Raw genomic sequence first — 8920 nt, forward strand, 5'->3', positions numbered from 1 at the left:
TTGGTCAGAGGGACATAAAGGACACTTTTTGCTCCTTGCCCTCCTAGGTCAACTAGTTCCAGGGGACTATGAGCATCTCTCAAAAGGTCCTATAATGGTGGTGGGTCACCTGTCCTCTTGATCAAGGAGGCTGAGGTGACCCCACCAGATGCACTTGAACCGGTGTCCAGTCTACAAAGAGGGTCAACACAGAGGAATCATTTCCTCCATGCTTCCAAGCGAAGCCAGCCATGGTTGAGTAGGACCTTTGACTTATCTTCACATAGGCAGAATTGGTAAAAGAAAGGAGCCAGGGACTCCTCCCAAACCCATGTGTCCCCTGAGGACCAGATCCTCAAACAACCTTAAGAGTAAAAATAAATCGGTTTATCTAGGCCAACTGTATGGCCTTAAACACCCAAAAGGAAAGTATAACCAAAGATTAAGACAGGAGATACCTTCCTTTGAGTTGTTGGCCAGGGTGGCCCAAGAGACTCCCAGACAGTAACCCAGCATGGAACTGGGAAAACGAACAGCAGACCCCAATCTTATCCAAAGGAATATAGACAACTGATTACTGCTAGATGAAGAACAGATGGCCCTCCTGAAACAAAGACCTCTACATAGGCTGAGTAGATTCATCAGAAGGGCAAGTAGTGGGGAATGGCTGGGGGTGCCGACAACACAGCAGACAGTAGCAGGGATATCACAGTATAAGGGCTCTAGTTGGGGGAGGCAGGCTATGGGAGGGTTCTATCTGAGCAGTGGGTTCATAGTCGAATGAGATGGTTTAGAATGTTCTGTATGATATACACACACAAAAAAAATCAACAAAATTTTTAAAAATGTATTATATTTGAGGAGGAAGCATGGAAATTTACATCATGCTAATTAGTAGAGGTGATAAACAATACCACTGAAATCTGCCCGATGACTCTGTAGACATACACAGGCACCAAGGATCCAAGTGTAACCCATTATGACTAGTAATAGTCAGCTACATACAGATTAGAGATACAAGCACCAACATCTCAGTGTTAGTAGCAAAAATAATGAGTCTGTCTGCAAGGAACAATATATTCTCAAATTAAATGGAGATCTTTTTTGAAGGCTAAAAACTCATCCAATTTTATGTCTTATGGGGCTTAAACTGAGTTCAATAATATATAACTATATTAATTCAACTGTGAACCTAGAAACACACCCACTTGTGAAAGAGATGTACTGTTGCTCTGGAGTGTGTTACTGAATATGTTAAAACTGTAGTGAAAAGCTTCTAATCATGTAGTTATTAAAATTTTTTTAAAGTATAATGATTAAAAAATTCTGTTTATATATTTTTGAAAAGCTCAAAATGTTTGAAATAAGAATGCATAATTTCTGTCAACACAATCAGGAAAAAAGCTCCAAAGGATTCTCCTCTAAAAAAATTATTTTTGACAATTCCATTCATGTATATAATGTACTTTGATCATATTCATCTCCCAGCATCTTCTTTTGTCCCCTCCCACTGAATCCCTTCTCCCCACTCTGTCCTCCTACTTTTGTGCCCTTTTTCTGTCCTCCCCTTGAGAGGGGAGAACAAGATGCCTGTATGAAAATCACAGGATAGAATGTGAATTTTATCAGCAAAAAGGTATAGATAAATCTAGAGGAAGCAGATATTGCTTCTATCTGTTCTTCTTTCCAGGCTTTGAAAGGCTTAACTTTGAACATGAGATTGGGATACAGAAAGGGACTCTAAGTATATAGATAAGACAGAACATGTGTACAAATCAAGAATTAGGCTAGAGACTAGGGTAGATAAGGACACAGAGTAGAAGAAATGCCAGTGGACTTTTTATTTGATTTGTGGTGCTGGGGATGAAACCTAAGGTCTCACACAAGTTATACAATGGCTCTGCTCACTCTGAGCAACACACTTTATGTACCAGGCACAGAGAAGATATTTACCATTGTGAATAGAAATGTGACAAGTACAGATGTACCCAGTAGCAGCAAAGTAGTAGGTAAACCAGGCAGATTTGGGAGTTACTTCAGAGCAGCTCCTGTAATGCCACTAAGGTGGGGAGTTGGGCATATCAGATGTTACAGGAGTAAATTTAACAGACACATAGAGCTCTTGATAATATCCAGTGCGAGAGTCTGGGAAACAGTGCTGAAATGTTGATTTTATAATTAACTCATTTAATTATATAAATAGTACCCTAGTTTACTAGAGGTAAGACATAGAACCAGTACTGAGGGTGCTGAAGTGAAACCTAGGTCACACTGCCAGTGATTATAGTGAGTGGTGGGTTATTTCAGGAAGTCAGGCAGTAAAGAAACAAGAGTTCATCATGATGTGTAACCTAAGTGAAAAGACAATATAAGTAGGCATCAAATGGGTAAAAGGGATAAGAACCAAGCCTCATCTACTGCAAGAACAAGCAGCCCTTTAAAGAAATATAATGCTGGTTCTTCCTCATTCCAAGCAATGTGGTTAGTCATTAGAAATGTGTCAACGTTCTCTGAGGATCTTCTTTTTATACGTTCAAGAAAAATTAAAACATGGCGAAGCATTTTACTTGATTTTATTTTGAACTTAATAACATACATATACATATTCATATTTTTAAAATATTTTATTTATTACTTTTATATTTTATGTATATGAATGTATTGCCTGCATGTATGTAAGTGCATCCATGTTGTCCAATGCCTATGGAGGACAGAAGAGGGGGTCGGAGCCCCTAGAATTGGATTTATGGATTGTTGTTAGCTACCATGTGGGTGCTGGGAACTGAACCTGGGTCCTCTGCAAGAGCAGCCAGTGCTCTTAACTGCTGAACCATCTCTCCAGCCTCTACGTATTTCTATTTTAACAGATGAGATTATATGACCAAATAAAAATAATCTATTACATTCAACTTGTTGTGCTATTAACTTATTTGCATTATTTCCAAACGTCTTGCTAACTTATGGGTGAAGAATTTACCTCAAAGTAAAATAATCTGGGACAAAGGAGCAATTGCAAGCCATAGAGCAGCAAAACTCAAATTTGATTCCAGGTTCAGCTTTTTCTTTTCATTGCATTCTCTAAAAAGTCCAGTGACTAATTTACTTCTCTTTGAGGAAAAAGGCCTGTTGGAAGTTTGTTTTGTACAGTCCAGAGGATGATCTACAATAGCTATATTTTTGGTTTTGAATTAGTGGGTTCATGGGGGGGCAGGAGGGAGGAGACACAGAGACAGAAGCGAACATCATTAACTTGGGTACTTAAATCATCCAGCAAAAACCAACTAAGGAAGTCCCTTTAAGGCATGGCAGATGAAATTCCAGTAGAAAGAGTCTCAGAGCATATCCCTGTGGGTGAAATTTCCAAGTGAAAAACCAAATAACAGAAGAGTACTATCAAATCAGGTTCTGACTATATCCAGCGAAACTGACTAAGGAAGCTGAGGCAGTCAGCTGGAGTTCTTTGTTGGGCTTTCTGTCCATGCCTAAATTTCTCATGAATGATCTTTCCAAAGATAAACTTCCCATGGCTAAATTTTTCCACTGTAGGCACTTTCATATTATGGGATAAATAGTAGTAACATATCTATTGAAAATAGTTTCCCATCTAGCTGTTCTCAAGGACACAATGTTTTTACTCTGGCTATTTTGCTGTTTTCTTCCCTCTTGGTCACAGAGTTGAGGGGCCAGCCTATGCCCAAACCTTGGAGGACACTTTGAGACAAACATGCTTGGGTCTGAAGCAGGGGTGGGGGCAACCCCACTTCCACAGTTAGCTTCTCAGAAAGCTCACACAATGACTATTTACCAATATAATGCACATTACAGACCTGTTATAGCCATGGCCCTCTAGCTGAGTGAATAACCCAGAGTGAAGGAGTCATAGGAAGAACCATCAGACAGACCAGAACACCGGAGTTCAGTGAGTCACCTGCCTGGTTATCCAAAATAAGCCTGTAGCTTCAGTATTTCATTTGTACTAACTATATTTGGCTTTGCATTTGCACCGAATGGCCAATTTCTATTCCAGAAGACACCAAATATTATTTCTCTAGGTCCAGGACTAAAAGTGAACCTCCAAGGGTAAATCACAAATGCACGTGGCTTCAAATAATGCCTCAGGGAAAGAGGCAATGAAAACTGGAGCACTGATATTTAAATGTAGTAGTCCAGTTTTGTTTTGTTTTTTTTTTAAGCCTATATAAATGCATCTAACTTGATTTAACTTGGAGGTAGGTACTTTGTGCTGTCCCTGACAGACATACTCCCAGTCCCTGGGAATGACATTTCTCATTTTCATCTCAGATCTTCCTGTCTCAAATGGTTTTCCGCCATTGTCATCCCCCACTGGGAATGGTCAATATCTTCATTTGTGTTACACAACAATTTGTGTACTTTTCATTAGCAAATGTCTAATGCCCAGATCTGAAGCATGCATAGGTAAGTGTCCTTGAGGTGAATCAGCAAGTAAAGTCCAAGGTTAACAAAAACACCATCTTTAGGTCTAAATAAGACAGTTAACCTCACACACAAGATATTTTGCACAAAGTAAGAAGGTACCTATCTGATTAGCTGTATTATGAATGGGTATTGCCACTGGGGAACCAATCATCACATTGTTATTGAAAAGTACCTGAACCTAAAACTTAAAAAGTAGTGGGGGAGGGGGCTAATAGTTCTCTGATGAATGCCATTAGCGTTTTGACAAAAATTGTACCAAATTGTATAAACACACACACACACACACACACACACACACACAAATCCTAAACAAACCAGAGTACTCTTGTGTGAAAAGAACAAAGCAAGAGGTATTATATTAACTGAAGCCAAAATAAACTACAAAATTATTGTAACTAAAACAACACAATTTGGCATAAAAGGAGATACTCAGACCTACAAGCAGAACAGACATCCTAGAAGTAAACCCATCTATCTACAACCAACTGATGTGTGTGTGTGTGTGTGTGTGTGTGTGTGTGTGTATGAGTATACTGCCTGCATGTGTATAAGTGCAGCCATGTCCTGCAATGCCTGCAGAGGCCAGAAGTGGGCATAAGATCCCCTGGAACTGAAGTTATGGACAGTTGTTAGCTGCCATATGGGTTCTGGGATTTGAACCCAGGTCTTCTGCAAGAACAGCCAATGTTCTTAACCTCTGAGCCATCTCTCCAGCCCACAACCAATTGACTTTTATCAAGGGTACAAAGAACATTCGTTGGGAAAAGGACAGTATTTTCAATAAATGGTGTTGGAAAATTGAATATTCATGTGTAAAAGAGTACAGGCACTTTTGAAAGAGATGTATCCTTGCTCTGGAATGTGTTACTGAATATGTTAAGGCTGTAATGAAAAATAAAAAATAAATAAAAAGCAAATTTTACATTTGGAAAAAAAAAGAGACAAGAACCATCTCCCTCAACAGTTACAAAAATAAATTCAAAATAGATTAAAGACTTATACAAAGAAAGCTGAAGATGTAAAACCATTAGAAGAAAATACTGGGGACACACTCTTGAGAACATTGGAATGGGTAATGATTTTTAGACATGATCTCAATTATGCATCAAACTGAAAAGCTCTGCACAGCAAATGACTGTACTCATGTGGAATCTAGGAAAATAGATTTCATTCTATTTGAGAGTGGAATAGTAGTTAAGACTAGAAGAGTAGAAAGGAGAGAGGACTGGGGACAGGGTGGTCAATAGGTCCTTTTATACAGTTAGAGAACAGAAGAGATGGTGTGCTGTTGTAAAGTGACATGGTTAAAATGACAATGACCTGCATAGCCAAAAACACTAAGTGAAAGGAGAGTGAGTGTCTGTACTGCTAAGAAAGGATAAATGCTTCAAGATATAGTTATATGCAACCCAATATGGCCATTACCCAGTGTATACACCTATAGAAATATTCCAAAGTACCCCATAGATATATATATTCTACATGTGAATTTAAAACTATAAATAGCCTAAGAAAATTAAAATCCTAAAAATATTCTGAAATAGGGCAGGGGCTGATTTTCAAGGTCATTTTAAAATAAAATTTTTTAAGAATTATTTTGTTTTTAATGATGTGTAGATATGTATGTGCATGTGAGTATGTGCATGTGTGAGTACAGGTATCCAAAGAGTCCATCAGAGGGCACTAGAACCCCCGGAGATGGAGTTACAGGTGGTTTTGAGCCACCATGTGGCTGCTGGGAATCAAACTCAGATCCTCTGCAAGAGGAATAAGTGCTCTTAACTGCTAAGCCTTCTCTCCATCTACCCCCCAACTGTTTTTAAATACAAAAAAGTTTAAAGATTAATTTCTTCTTCCTTCACATCTACCAAAAGAGAAAAAAGGAAATTAACATTCATAACACCACTGGTGATGATCTGCACAGGCTGTTTTTCCTAGAGATAGCAAGATAAAAGCATGCCAATTAACAGATGCAGAAACTATCATACAAAGAAATCTTTAACACACTACTGAGTAAGGAAATAAAGTGATTTGCAAAGATGTCACCTAAAAAATCATTCACATAATTATCTGAAAAATATTTAACACCATTTTTATGGGGACAAAAGAATTTTATCAGGCCATACTTTTAAATTCATTTCAATCAAAAATGCACAAATTACAAAGAGCTGGCTGATGCTTACTGAGCATCCACTGAATGCCATTATATGTCAGACCCTGTTTTCATGTTTTAGTTATGGTTTTTGTTATTTGGTCCCCCAAGGCAGCCCTGCTAAAGTTAGCATTACCCACATATAAAAGGGTAAAACTGAGGTTTATCAAGTTAAATGACTCACCAAGGACACGAAGCTATTAGGTGCTGAAACTTGATTTGAACACAGCTTCTGACCCCAAAGCCTGTACTATTTTTCCTTGGACATGTCTTTCTTCCAAGAAACTGACAGTCTATCTGAAGAGACAAAAGAAGGTAAAGTACCAAGCCTCAGATTTGCTGGCGGAGATTTCCAGTGTTCTGTAGCTCTTCTGAAATGGCAATCTGTTGTTCCAAAGCTACGCTCTATGCCTGTCTGGGGAGCCTCTGGACTGAGAACAAGGAACTGCCTTAGTCTAGGCCACAAAGGCCAAGCAGTGGCCTCCTGAACTGACCACAGCCACTTACAAGCTAAGTGACTCTGACTCTCCCTCCAGGCCATTGTTAGCACTGAAGACTGATGTCAACAAACTCTGACATTCCTTGTATTCTGTCTCTTGTTCATTTATCTCACTATATGTCCAGATGCAATGCAGTGACTCCCATGGAGACAGCAGTCTAACAATCAGGACATGTTCATGGACTGTGCAAGTTCTTTGTTAGGCACCACTCATTGCTTTTTAAGTGAGGGCTGGACTAAGTGTTCTTTTATTTATATGTTTATTTTAATTTCAATTTTATACACACGAGTGCTTCACTTGCATGTTAAGTATACCCGTGTTGTGCAATGCCTAAGGAAGCCAGAAGAGAGCGTCAGATTCTCTGGAACCAGAGTTAAGAGATCGTTGTTACCCACCATGTAGATGCTAGGAACCAAACCTAGATCCTCTGTGAGAGCAGCCAATGCCCTTAACTGCTGAGCCATCTCTCCAATTCTGGTACCACTCATTCATTTTGTGAACAAGTTCTAATGCCATTAAATATTCTCTGAAAACATGATTTTAATAACAATGTTTCCTTTTGGAAATTTCAGATCATTTACGTAAGCATTTCTAACACTAGAAATTTAGATTTTTCGAACTTCTCTAATTTGAAGGTGCTGCATCATCAAATGAAAAAAGTAGTTCACTGGGAGAATTATTAGCTAAACAAAACTTTTTCATGTTTATCTTTGTGAGTTTTTGCTCTCTGAGTAACCAGTTTTTGCTGCTTGTCTATTTATTCTATTGGAATGCCACTAATCTACAAAAACTTGCCTTAAGAAGTATGTTAATTTTTGTCTATTAACAGTTGATAAAAATTTTCTCTAAGTTGTCTTTTCATTTCCTTTCTCATTTTTATTTGCTGAATTTTAACAGATATTTTCTATGCAAGAACTAGGAGGAACACTTCACTGAAAGAAAACTACAACATACAACTTGCTCTAAAGTCAACTTTACTGCAATGTTCTTTTCTATCTTCTATTTGTCTTTAATGTGGAAAGTACAAGGGACATTGAATATCAGATCACAAAATAATAATCACTATACTGAATACACTGAGCTACATAGTGCCCCAGGCAACTGCATAGCAAAAATTGATTCTGCATGTACAGATCATCAATACTATTCAATAACAGAAGAGGAAGTAGGTGGAGAGACGTCATTCATGAAATGGAACAACTCCTGACTTAAATGTCTTCTGAAGAGTGAAGAGCACACAGACACAAAACACAGGCATCACATAAAGGCTATTTCTCAGGCAAAACCAGATTTAGAAATGGAAATGTAATATGAGACAGACCAACAGCTGCAGAGAAAAATCAAACTAGAACCTAGCTGCTGCAAAGAAATATGCAGGAAAACTCCCACTTGAACGACACTGGAGAAAAGTAGGTTTTAAACCTAAATCACTGGTGGATGGAACCTCCATGCCCTCATCATCACAGAGCACCAGTGACTCAAGGTGCTTCTAGTCTTTCAGTCTCGTGTTTCCCTCTTCATTCTCTGTTGCTTATACATAACTGGTGTGGCTCTGACTCCAATCTCCTGAGTTTCTTAGGAAATTGAATGACACAGGCATTATACCAACAGACACACCCAAATGACAGAGGACAGGAACCTACTGTTCTAAAAATAGAAAACAGGAGAAATTGATATGCGCTTGTCACTTTTCATCAAAATAAAACATAAAATGTATTTATCCTCACCATATTAGAAAAGAAAGTAAAGCTTCTCTTTGTTCCTGAAAATTATAAAAGTTTCATAACTGCAACTTCTAAATGGCTAAAATTTTTCAAGGGTCCTCAGATTT

The 8920-nt window shown here is 38.3% G+C and overlaps 1 protein-coding gene across 9 annotated transcripts in view; it reads right to left on the reverse strand.

The window, feature by feature from the left end:
* The window catches only part of St7 (suppression of tumorigenicity 7), a 303239-nt gene that overhangs the window by 151870 nt on the left and 142449 nt on the right, over positions 1 to 8920 (reverse strand). Inside the window, exon 1 of one of the 9 annotated variants that reach the window (XM_017799164.2) lies at positions 6774 to 6864. The exons of the other annotated variants lie outside the window; for them this stretch is intronic. The gene's annotated coding sequence lies outside the window, so the exon portion shown is untranslated. Of the gene's footprint in view, positions 1 to 6773; positions 6865 to 8920 lie in introns of those variants that run through there. 9 annotated transcript variants of the gene reach the window in all.

Source organism: Nannospalax galili, unplaced genomic scaffold, assembly GCF_000622305.1.
Source record: "Nannospalax galili isolate Female #2095 unplaced genomic scaffold, S.galili_v1.0 scaffold171, whole genome shotgun sequence".
Classification (NCBI taxonomy): Eukaryota; Metazoa; Chordata; class Mammalia; order Rodentia; family Spalacidae; genus Nannospalax; species Nannospalax galili.